The sequence below is a fragment of the Bombus impatiens genome, unplaced genomic scaffold, assembly GCF_000188095.3.
Source record: "Bombus impatiens unplaced genomic scaffold, BIMP_2.2 scf_0091, whole genome shotgun sequence".
Taxonomy (NCBI): Eukaryota; Metazoa; Arthropoda; class Insecta; order Hymenoptera; family Apidae; genus Bombus; species Bombus impatiens.
In genome coordinates this window covers 888,905-902,580 of record NT_176510.1, presented here as the reverse complement: position 1 = coordinate 902,580, position 13,676 = coordinate 888,905, and the positions used below count along the sequence as shown (strand labels likewise).

The 13,676-nt window shown below is 39.3% G+C and overlaps 1 protein-coding gene across 6 annotated transcripts in view; it reads right to left on the bottom strand.

Moving 5' to 3' along the window:
- LOC100745810 (ETS-like protein pointed) overlaps window positions 1-13,676 on the bottom strand; it is a 146,539-nt gene that overhangs the window by 2,775 nt on the left and 130,088 nt on the right. The gene's annotated exons all lie outside the window — the stretch shown is intronic.

The window sequence follows — 13,676 nt, the reverse complement described above, 5'->3', positions numbered from 1 at the left end:
CGGAGGCTGCGACCCGCTTCGTCCTCGTCGGATCGACCACGAACGCGACAGCGCTTGTAAAATCATCGTCTGGTCGTTTGATCTCGCGAGGTCCGAGAGAAGATCGGGGAATCTCAGGAGATCGGTTCGAACAGCTTTGACGTACAAGTTCAAAGATTTGTTCATTTATTTAAACGGATAATAAGTTCTTCGGTATATGTGTATAGAGAGGGAGAGAGAGAGAGAGAGAAATTGGAAAGAAACGAATGTAAACAAATTACATCACGCCTCGAGTTATAGAAAGATCATCGCTATGCATTAACTTTTGCGATTATCCTATTAATACAATTATGCTTATGCTAGAGAATTCTGTGAGATTGTTGTCTAACGATCGTAACAAGTTTTATCTTGTCGCAATGTGATGTTTGCCAACGTCGTATATGTAGAAATCATTGTACTTCAACCAATTGTTATTTATGTTTTGTTTTTTTATTCTCTAATTACATTATAATATATTATAATTATATTATAATGTAAACGGAACAGATGCGGTTTATTTATATCCTGCTATTTATTCGCTCATGTATGTATTCATATACAGGGTGGTTGGTAGCTGATGGTACAAGCGGAAAGGGGGTGATTCTACGCGAAAAAAGAAGTCGAAGATATAGAATAAAAATTTTTTCTTTCAATCGAGACAACGATCTACGGTGAGATCCGTTATAACGAGACGCGATAAAGTGCACGTGTACCGGGCGAAAATTCAAAGTCGATTTTCTCGAAAACAAAGCCTCGAAGGAAACATTTGTATTCTATATTTTCGACTTCTTTTTTCGCGTAGAATCACCTCCTTTCCGCTTGCACCACCAGTTACCAACCACCCTGTATATAAATGATTTACTGAGAAATAAAGTAAAACAAGCGTCGATGCCCTGTCTCTATATACCTTTATACCTTTATACCTTTATATAAAGGTATATACCTTTATTTCTGAAAAAAGACACTATTAGAATTGAAAATATTGTGCTACGAAAACGAGGGAGTATACCAACTGGACCCAAAGCGACCCATTATGGGACACCGCTACGAGGCACAAGCGTTAAGGAATAAGCTATGCCTGATCGAGGGACTCGTAGCACGCGAGTTTTAAGACGAGCTAAGATTCCATAAGCTACGATAAGATAAGAAAGCTATTTACAACGCCGTTTAGTGATTTGCGAGGGAATGTAAGATCGAGTATCTCGCGTCTACGATCGAGAGATTCAGACGCAACAGACGTTCGACAAAGGCCAGAGTAATCGTAATCAACGTTAGAGACGCGTGACAGCTTAAAACACGTGGCTAGGCATAAAAATCTATACGCTGTACACGTTCTAAATTGATAATGTGACGAGAATGGTAAGATGACCAGATGGTAGAACAGTAGTTCTAAGTGAGGCTTAACCAACGCACGATACACGATACGATCTAACGGTGTTGACGTCCTTAAAAAAAAAACTTACACGCTCTATGTAATGTAACGAAGAAGCTCGAACGCACTACTGTCAGTGGCAACCTTGATGATGTGAGAAGCGAATGATAGATCAGTCGAGAAGATTACACCAAGGTCCCGAATAGTTGTTGTAGACGAGAGAAAGGGACCGTGCACGGTGTAATTATTTGAATTGAATTGAGATACTAGGCTCCAGAGAAACGAATGACCGGGCATTTCTTCAAGTTAAGTATAAATAGACGACTGCACGTGCAGCAAGCTTGTGAATGTCATTCTGAGTAAGCTTATAGTTGACAGGATTATCAATAACGCGATACAATTTCAAATCGGATGATTTATGGATATAAATAGAAGAGGAAAAAAGACAGTAGGAGAAACAAGTATGTTTGTCATCGATAAATAAGTTGTAGAGTAAAGCTGATATTTTAATATTTTACGAAGATATTTCATCGTTTTTGGGCTTTGGAGTTTGCGGCTTGTTTGTTATTATTTAGCATTTTACACGCACATGTAAAAATCGTTTTATCGTAATGCACTTCTTTTATTGGATATTGCGCTCGTTTCGTAGTAATTTCTACTACGTCACGGATGGTAAATATGTAATTAAGCGATGGATTGAAACAACACTGGCAATACTCTGTTCTCACTGTCGCGCAGTGCGATGGAAGGCACGTATCCTGGACAGAATTTTATAACTTTCGTCGTCTTCGCGATAGAGATATTCAACAAACGAGGTCACTAATTAATATAAAACATGCTACGATTTGCATCAAAATAATTTACTTCTCGCGCACAATGCGGCCTCGGCGCGAGTTTGCGACAGAAGAAAGATCGAAATTGCGAAATGTATTTGAAATTATAATTACAATATGTGAAATTACGCATTGCAAATATAATTTCATGTTGTAGATTATAAATGTATGTAAGCGGAAAAATATAAGTAATAAACGACTGTAACTTTTGCGATATTGTTTAAAAATTAGCAATAAAACAAAGATATACATCGTTAAATTTCTTCTCAAGTTCGTAAATTTTAATACCGCGCGAAGGACAAACATCCGATAAATCGCAATTTGTAGTAATTCTTTGGACTTTTGGAAAGATATTCCTAACTTTTCCTTGTTGCAGATTTTCGAAAAAAAATCATGCAATATTAAAATTTACTCTATGCTTGATACGAGATAATAGAAAGCGCAAGTTATATCGCGCTGCTTATTTTAAATTTGATTTTACAAGAGAAGCAAAATTATAAGATTTAATTGTTTTGTTCCAGCTTAAATATTATCGCACATATAGAAGTTATAAAACTTGTGAAAGATTAGTTAAAATAAGAAATATCCTGGCAGCGATTCTTCGTAGCAAATATTTTATCAAAACGTTTCTTATTCGTGCTATTACGGAAATAACTACTGAATTACAATAATTACACTCTTTCGTTGTCTGAATATTTGCAGTAGCGAACAAAAGTTTAAGACGACTACCTTTCCGATAGTTAATCCTACACCATATTATTAAGAAATAATTAACACTTCCAAGTTTTCCTTACAGTGACACACATGTATCTATCAATGGTCACGAAACCATTATTAAGATGTGAAGAATACTTGATAGAATGAATACGAACTGTATAAGACGATTCGATGCTGCATTTAAAACATTAAATGTCATAAAATTAAACTAATGTTTAAGACGAACATTCGAACAAAGTGACGCTTCGAATTAATCGAACGATAATAAGCCTATTTAACACGATGTATTGAACTTATAACAACGATTGTCACATTTAAGGAGGTATATCACGCAAAAAGAAAAAGACTATAGAAAGAATATAGCAAATACGCATGTTATTGGAAGATTTGAGACAGTTTGTAAGCAGGCATGGTAGCTATAAATTTAAAAAAATTGCTCAAAAAGCTACAGCCCAGTTGGACCACGTCCGAAAACGATCATTTTCGAACCACTACGCTGTTGATATTCAAAAAGAAATCCGCGCCACGAATGATTTTGAGCCACGAATGATTTTGTTTCGGAAGAAAGTACTTAGTAGTAAAAATCGAAAGTTGGCAATTGCTTTCGTCGAAGCACTAAAGCACTGGACAGTACAAGATTTGAGAAAAGTGATATTTTCCGACGATTGGAAGCTTAACAGAGTTAATACGATAAAATGGAGTTCGATAGCGAGCAACTGTGGATTAGTGTTTATTTAATATCTATAACATAACGCGATAATCAATCAATCAATCAGAAATCTAGTCTTATGCTTTTATTTGCTATTGTCTGCATAAATAACACTTTCATTCATCTTTTACTAAATTCCTTAAATCTTATGTTGATAAATACCGCCGTCTAGATGTTAAAACATAATTGCAACACATTATCAGGGAAATTAATTACATCGGATACGAAAAGAATGGATTTTTGTCGTTTCATTCCAGTTACTGATAAGATCAAGAGCGTTAGGCTTCGCGAATCCGGCTGCGCGAAGATAACAGTACACGCGTACGTAATCTGGTTTCGATTATGCCTTTTGTGGGGGACGTTTGACGTTTCAATAACGTTTTGTCGATATTCTGAACGCTTGTGTGAGATTTCATTGCTAAAAATCGCGCTTCACATGCAAACGATCTCCGTTCCATTAAGAAGCTACTATAAATAAGCTCGATAAATAAAACATTGAATCGTTTCTAAGTGTCGCAGTTAGCGTGGCTTCTTATCGTATCCGTTGGTTATATAATACCGGATTTTAATTAAACAATTTTCTTTTCCAATGAATTCTGCTCGCGCTTCGCAACCATAAAAAATCGCTAATTATTCCGAGCAGCTTGGTAGCGAGGCTCGCGATTCCACGGCATCCCCCGACGTCGTGCAGGACAATGGCTTCTGGCGGATTATCATAATCCACTGGCTAAGCGTCGCGTTGCGTGAACACACGGAATTACAATGTGCACGATATGTGTGACCAGCCGACGTTCCCACACTTATCCTTTTTAACGGCGAGGAAAACAGGTGGCCCAGCACTCGACCCGTAACGAACAGCTATCGTTCGCGACACGAATAATGGGTCCACTCGCGTTAACGAACTTCCACGATCGTCGGAGATACGATAGATGATATCTAGCCGTGTCGATCGGTTGCAAAAGCCACTGCGGATTGTAAAATCGATACACTTAGTTTGCAGTTAAGTGGAAGCGCAATTAATCGTAGGTTCGTTGGAACAATTGTCTGTTTACATGACAGAGGAACGATATCGTTTGTAAACGTTATAAGGGTGCAATGATAAGTATTTAATATAGATCAGTATCTAGATTAGTATATAGATCTTCTTAGTTAATATCTTTTTTTGTAATAGAAAGATGGAAGAAGTCGAAGCTTTCGAAGGTCTGCTAAATATCAAAATTATCACACTGAACGAAGATCGTTCAAAGTATTCGAATCCTAAGCAGCGAATCTAAATCTAAGAAAATAAATCTCTTGCCCTAAGAATTAGAATTTTAATAGTTTTGAATTTCGCTCTATACTATGGAAATGATCCAAAATTACAATTTGTCGTGAAAGTTAATTTCCAAATTATCCTGTACGTCCCATTAACGTTGGTTCTACGTTAATGAACAAATTTCCGAGCTCTCCTGTACTCTGTTACTAAAACAATGGTCCTGTAACAACGAGTCAAACAAATCCTGCCCAGCGCAAGGCGCAAGAGAAAGAAACCTCTCGCTCGGTAGACACCACCATAAAGGGTCAAAGAGTGTAACGACACGCGGAATTATCATATAAGTCCAGGCGGGTTCTCATAGGTTCGCGGGCAAGTCGGTTCGAGGAACGTCGACGTTAATGGGGGCCCAAGGGACGGACCCTTGCGCACACCACCTACACCTGCATGGGTTGGCGTGTAGCTGCACCTCGCACCCCATTTCATGGACGGTGAGCGTGGGAGTGCAGCTTCGAGTCGGCCCTCACGGCGTGCCACGCGCACGCATACACCTAAACGCCGAACACACACGTACAACCATGAACACTTTGCTCGTGTGCTCCTCCACGAGGTACATGTTTTCATGCTACCTAAATGCACCCTCTTCTCGCGTTCCTTCCTCCACGATCCTTCCTCTCCACCTCTTCTTCTACCTCTTCTTCTTCTTGTTCCTCTGCTTTTTCGTCTTCGTCGCCGTCTTGAGCCGCGACTCCTAAAGAGGGGGGCAGAGCAACGAAACTATTCCGAAATTCCTGAAGCATTCAGGCCGCGCGTTTGTTCACACGGATGAACAATTGAAGCCGGAGCAGGCAATTCTTTTTTCTTCCTTCGCGTTTGTCTTGATCGCTTTTCTTTCACGTTGGCTCTCGTTCTTCTTTTTCTCCAAAGTTCAACCGGGCTGGCATACTTTTGGGCGGTTCTGGAATTTCGGCCCCGGAGTCTCGTTAAATTTGCAAACGAGGGCTTCCTCTTTTCAATTTTCCTTTTCCAAGAGCGTTCCAACGTTCTTTGTATTTTGCAGATCTGATATTACCTTCACGGTATTGCATGATTCTCGCTGGCAGGGTACATTAACGTAATCCTTGGATGATTAATTCCAAGTTCGCGGGTTCTTTGTTATCCAGAGTGGATTACGACACGCTATCTGTATATATATGTATATATGTGTGTGTGTATATATATATATATATAAGTAATCTACTTCCTGATCTGGATGTTTTTAATCCTAATTATAACTGAGCTTCCCATGGAACTATTGCTCTCTTCGTATCTCTTCCTATGAAAAATCACTCGAGTCGTTTAACTAACTTCCAATTGTAAATACCAACGATGAATTATTTGTATGTTCCACGATACCGAAGGAATGTACGAATAGGAAGGGCGTTGGAACGTAACCTATAGAAAGTGTTGGCAAATCGTGACCTGCGTTTCGTATGGTATTTCCCTTGGACCCAGAGGAACTATAGACGAAGAAGGCAAGAATTCGTGCTGCTTGTGTTAATTTTCTTTCTTTTTGCATAAACGTTACTTCCATCGACGGCGCGTTTGAGCCTCAAATGATAGAAACAAAAAATTATGGTTGATTATTGTTTCTGATTCATATTGGAGAAACAGGCATTATATATAGAAATTCTTCTAGAGAGAATAGCAATGCAGTAACTCAATAATAAACTGAAATATCATAAAGTACTGAGCAGTGCAGTAATGTTTAAAAAAATACGGACATGTAAGTGTGTAAGCAACGTTCAAGTCACATGACGTCATAGAGAGTCAAGAGAATTAAACAAATTTATTATTAGACCACGGATGTTTACGCGTTTATGAGAAATTTTAAGATGCAAAAATATACAAAATATCTAAGGTCATTCAGCTTCTATCTACATACAAACATTTTCCGACAATGTACCACTTCGATATTTTTCATCGCATACCTTCTATAGCGTGTTTCCTTTCGTCCGGTACATCCTTTACTCGTGTAGCTCGTTGCTTCGTCGATAAACAAATGATAAGATCTACAATGAAATACGAACTCTGTACTGGAATTCAATCCAGAAGAGAAAGCGCCTGGTAAGAGAGAAATAAACGAGTAGAATGACGAAGAAGAAGACGAAAAAGAAGAAGAAGATAGTTTCGAGGGAGCAAATGTAGCCACCAGCCAGACGCGTATCAGCTGTGGAACAGGTGCCAAGGGCTGGTCCGCAAGCAACGAGTAACGGCGAAGAAACGCAAGGCAGCCAGCAAGCAAAACGTGGTCAGCAACGCAGGCCACGAGGCACGCGCCAAATCGAATGAAACGCCAGTCGGCCTGCACAGCTGCTGCGTGTATATAAGCCGGAGAAGAGAAGAACACGACGACGAGGAAGAAGGAGAAAAAGGAGTAGACCGGCGGCCTCTTGAAAATTAAAACCTGCCCCGCGAACGCTTTCATCGCCGGAAGCCTATTATCTTTTTCTTTCTCTGGAGCCCGCCGATTCTCCTCTTCTGCTCCTTCTTCTCGCGGCCCGTATCGGAATCTTTTTTAGATACAGAAGATTCGATTTGATTTTTGGCCGAAGCTCCAGGCACTGGATATGACGCAGGTGTAGCACTAGATTCCTTTCGGAGAAGTTTCATTCGTTAAATTTCTTTTTATCAAATGCGATAGAAATAGGGCCGTAGCATAAAACTCGTACCGAAGAAACAGAGAATACTTTACAAGAATTTAACAAAACGCAAAAATGCATCTATAAAATTACTATGAGAGAAATTACGAATCATTTTGACGGTCATGGTAATTGTAGTACTAATTTCTTGATTTCTTAAATAATTCTTAGATCTTGTTTTAAGAAACGATGTGTTCTGTTGTTGACGCAAATAGTAACTTATTGTGAATACTCGATATTGGAAGCAGGGGTGGATTTATCCTGACGCTAATGACACTGTAAGCGTCATGGGTCTCCGAAACGTTATGGTGGCCACAAAAGATTAATAAACGATTATCATAATTACATAAAATATTAGTGTGCAAAGACTGTAAAATTTTAGTTTAACTAAGATAACGATTATTCGAGACGAGCACTCGATAGGCCCACTCTTCATCATCTAACTATAAGCGAATATCATATTCTGACAGATTAGCCAAAAGATTTTTAAACATTAACGATATAATTATCAATTATATTAAATACTAATTTCCTATTGATTTAACAGACATCGATTCAGCCAGGCTAAATGGTTTTAAATTTCATTTAGTTCAGGAGCTCTAAAATCGTTATTAGCTGCAGATCCTCAAAAGGCTAAATCCTTTACCGATTAGAAATGTTCCGGCTCGTAAGTGTTTTATTATTATGCTAAAATAACGAATTAAAAGAATTAACAAATACCTTAGGTGAAAATACTTTAACGAAGGTTGGGACAGGTATTAGATAGCTTATGGTTAACGAATATCGGACTCTTTCCAACTGGCAAACCAGAGGTCAAATAAAAGTATTAGTGGAGGAAATAATGAATTTTCTTTCGCGCTAGTTGCCATGCTCTGAGCTGTTTTGTATGCGAATAAACGACATTCGTGGTACGCTGCGAATTCAACGAATCGGGACTGTTATTTTCCCCCTTTCCATCGTCTTCCTCCTTCGTCGAAATTATGTGCTTACGCATTCACTGGGCCCTTATCAAGATAATAAGAAGATCAAAGGATTATTTAAAAATGGCTAGTACGCAGGCAACGATAAAATATCAATCGCTCAGTCTGAGTCTGGTATTTTATCGACGTTTACGATAGCAACCTCAACGTAAATGTAAAAAATCCACGATAATTTCGTCTATCTAAATCATGACAGGAGATGAGTAATCCAAAAATCAAATATTTACGTAAAAGACAAGTACGCTTACATATCTCGGAAACGGTATAAATGTTCAACTGATTCATAAGAATTGGCAATAACAATATCTAATTTTGATATTTATTTTACGATAACAATGGTAATAATGATAATAATAATAATAATAACAATAACAAGTTCAAGGAACTAATAATGCACCATCAGATTAGCATTGTTCTCGCAACAGAGAAACAAATCTTAACGTACAAGACAGAAAAACGGAATAAAAACAAGATGTTGACGTGCGCGAATGTCGCGATGAAACGAGGATGATGAAAAACGCGAGAGGCGTGCGCGTAAGAACGCGGTGACAATTGCACGATAGAACGAGACTCGGAGAAAAAGTAAAAAAGTAAAAAAGAAAAAAAAAATCGTCCTCGACGACAACGAAATCGCGCATTGTTCGGTAGACCGGTGACCTGCGAACTCTCCCACACTCCGCACAGCCTGTCTCCGCGACGACGAGCCGGTATACGCGTGTTTTTTCAACCAAAACGATGTACGCTCGCGCGCCACCGCGTCACAGTATGCGAATGCATGGAAAATTTTTATGCGTCGCATATAAATACTACAACTTTTTATATGTGCATCAACTTCTTGGATTTATCGCTTGTCTTGCGACTTCGAACACTGTAAGCTTCGACATTGGGTTCAATTTCAAAATTCGTTGTTGCTTAGTGAATATATCTCGCTCGATGTTGCACATTTAACGAGTTACTTGGTAGCTAACCAAATGATAAATACGTTCGATCTTAGGAGGTTCTCAACGTTCGACGTATATTATCAATATTTCCAGGTTCTAAAACAAAAGCATCAATATTTATCGTCGACACAGAGTCGTCGATATTTATTGACAAAGCATATTGTCATCGAGAACCTTGAAATATTGTCATTATCATTGATCCTCCGTATATTGTCCTTAGGATAACTGGCTCTAGTTTAGTTCTAAAAAAATTACCTGTATTTAACAAAGTTATTCATCAAAATTTGGATGATATATATGTCTATCATTAGTGGCGAGTAAAAGGAAGATTTTGTTCATAGCTCAAAAGATATTTTGCCCTGGGAGGCTTAAGGGATGACTGAAGAGTAAGTTACTTGCAATTTCCTTTAATCTATCAACTTTCTTAACCTACTTATGATTGCCGATACAATGCCAAAACGTGACAATATTTCGAAAAAGTCTGGCAAAATGTGAAATAGCGAAGTCACCAGTATTTTTTAATACGCGATCATCGTTTGATAAACCGGAATGATGCGCTTATAGTGGACAAAGATAGTTGTCTGCAATATGACCATTCTCGCGCGATCATTCGTAATGCATATTTATCATTTTTCCATGCTTCCGGTCGAGATTACTCGAACGCATTTCATGCGTGTTCGACGAACAAACGTCTCCGCGAACAATTTCCATTTCGTATATCATTTATATTTCTTAAATATGCTTCTCAGTCAGTAACTCTCGGTAGCCAAAGATTTTAATATTCTTATAGAGTAAATTTCGCAACGAAATGAGCCGCGCTTGCAAAGAAGCGGAGTAAGCCGAACTCTCTCAGATCCTACGTTGCATGTTTACGTACTTACGTGGTCGCGTGCACGCGACATTGTACGTTAACAAATCGTTAAACGGGTAGAAAATAAGCGTATTTGTTTTTGATAAAGTTGGCTTTAAATATCAGTAAGAAATGTTCGATCTCGCGGATCTTCTACACGACACTTACGATAAACAAACGTCTACTTAGATATGCAATTATACAATCCATAAAGTAGCGTTAATCGCTTCTGTATCTATTTATATAAATATACGTAAATACTCGAAGAGAAACAGCCATGGTGACGTTATAATATCAAATTAATCTACCAACAATAAAACGTAAAATTCGAATGTACAATTTTCATTCGTACGATAGAGCCTTAAAATCATCGTCGATCGCGTTCGATTTCCGATCCAGCAGAGTTTCATCGCCGAAAATGATCGTCCGCTCCTTTCCATCGAAGCGATACCGCAATAATTGCACGGTTGCGCGAATTCACGGCGATTGTGCATCGGTGTAACGTTCAGGGAAATGTTGCGCTCTCCGGTGGCGCGAGGTGTATCGCATGCGCGATCGAAGGATCGCTTCTTTAAATCCGATCGCGGCCATCCGTGGCGAGCCATGCAATAGCGACCTTGCATGGCACGGCACCAGGTTTATTGGCAATTTAGCATCGGGCCACACCTAGGCTGCGAATGGCGACGTGCATCGCGAACAAAAGAAGCCCCCGCGTTAAAAATAACGATATAGTTACGGATCATTATGCGGCCGGGGCACAACGATTATTATCGAGCATTGCTTCCATTCTCTCTCTTTTTGCTCGTCCGTTCAATGTTAACGCTACCGCATAACTAAAGCGTAGAACTTGTATCAAAGAAATCGAAATGAAAGGTGCATGTAATAACATACCTATGAGTGTACGGGAAGAGACAAACCTCTATAACGTTAACACTGCAATCGCAGATTTATTAGATTCTAGGTTTATAGAATACAGATTTATAGCATGAAATTATCGGAACTTTTCTTTGCTTCTACAAACGCGTTGAAAATCTCGACGCGTCTTTTCACGTACATTGGCCACCAAAAGTATTTGCAAGTATCTTACTTTCCAATGAAACGTTCACGTCGTCGTAGTATCGAATTTTTGTAGCTATATGAAAGTACTTCTAAACGATACGGAATTTAATTAGTTGATGTATTATATGCTATGATAGATACAATGGTGTACAAATGCGTTCTGTATTTTACACTTCTTGTAGACTTGGTAGAACTTTATCCCTGTTGGAAACTTGCAGGCGATACAAGAGTCTTTGAGCGAAGATTCGGTCGCAACGAAGTGGATAAGCGTGAATTCGATTCGATCGTTGGTTGGTTTACATTTACCGGAACGTTTTCGTCTCGTCACACCGGTAATGCACTTTAATGCAATCATAGACGATTGACCTTGGTCAAATGGCCAATTAACCGCACACTGTGGCGGCACGAGCGGCACGAGTGGCTGAACGAGACGCGTTTAGCCACCACTGGGCGAAAACTTTGATGCCCTGGACGAAGATCAGACTATGCTGACACCGAACGATGATGAAGATCCATTGAACCTACTGTCTACACCGAATCAGTCTTTCGTTGAATTATCGTGAGATACGTTACGCACTTACAAATACATAAAGGTAACATATAAAGATAAAAAATACTTCATTAGTGACAAATAAATAATAATATTAACAGATATCGGAAGGATTTATTAAATTATGGTATATACGATACAACGAACGAAACTCTAATGAAAGTACCTATTGTCGACGTTGAAAAAACTTGAAAGTATTGTCCTGTTTTTGGGCCGAGATATCTCAAACGAGTTTCGAACGAATGTAAATATTCCACAGGATGTGCTCGAGCCTCGCAGAAGCTGATATATTTGACGTGACGTATGCTTATCCGATTTAAATGAAAATAATTACTTATATAAATGTATCCACCGATATCCGCGGCCAGATAGCGACAGTTTGACGAAATTTCAATTTTTGAGCTGCTTCCTGCCCTGTTACGCTTTGTGAACTTAGTATCCAAAGGGACAGCTGGGAAGCGTCTGGGAATTCTGTTCTATCATTACTGAGATTATTATTAACACCACGGTAATATTGACCTCAACAGCCAATCATTCTTCGATACAATAATGACGTATTATCAAACATAAGCGTTTTATCAATGTTTACGCTCAATATATAACATGTCCTTGGAGAAACGGTCCACGAAACAAGAATTTCGAATTGATTTTATTGACAGCACGTATGTATAATCCACAAATCTAATATGTTTATTAAGTCATATACTTTTAACGAGCACAAGTTTTTCATTAATAAATCTGAAATCTGTTTCATACGTCAAGTAGCATTTACGGAGAACATTTTCAGAAATATCGCTCGAAACCCAGTCATCCGTTTCAAAATCATTGAAAACAGCGACGACAAAAGAAATTCTACTATTCATCGGTAATGAACGAAAGAAGACTTCAATCCAGAAATTCCAACAATCTGTTCTAGAAACATCTTCAAGAAGGTTTGACAAAACTTCATCAACCTTCGTTTCGAATACTTTCACCTAAAATCATCGACAACGACGAAGAACAAGGAAATTCCAATGTGTGATAGATCCAATACAACACCCAATGCCCGGGAAACAGGCACTTTCCTCGAAATCATCTTTGACTTTGAACAGTTTCGTCCATGTTAAGATCAGAAAAAATAACGAAGAATAAAACAACTGTATACCCGCCCCTTAAACTCTTAGAAAACATTTCCAGAAGAGTCGGAGATCTTTTTCGAAATCCGATCATCCTTCGTCTACATCGAGTTCATCCAAACTGACGAAGAGTATGAAAATTCCAATCCCCAGGAAACTGAACTCTAAGAAGCATCCGCGAAGTTCATCTCCGAAACCCGATGATCCATCGTTTCGTATACTTTCATTCGCATTAAAGTCGCGAAAGATGTCAAGAGGAAAATCGACTTTGCAGCTGGTTGTACCGGTAAGAGGACGAAGAAGAGAATTGTCGCGAGTACCTGGCGTATGGGTGGTCGCGTCCAAGGAGACCGGCGGCATGCCGGTGTTGCGCGCGATCGCGTGCTGATGCGGATGTTGATGGTGCGGATGGGTGAGAGGGTCCGTCTCCTGGTACGAGGGATAATCGGCGTAAAACGGTTCGTGGCCTGTCATCAGCGTGTCCAGCATGTGGAGCACCATCTCCGAAGATGCAGCGGGGCCGCTACTCGTCGTCTGACAGAGTGGATCCGAATGGTTGTTGCCGTACGTGCCGACGATTATGGCCGGCGCCTGCCCCG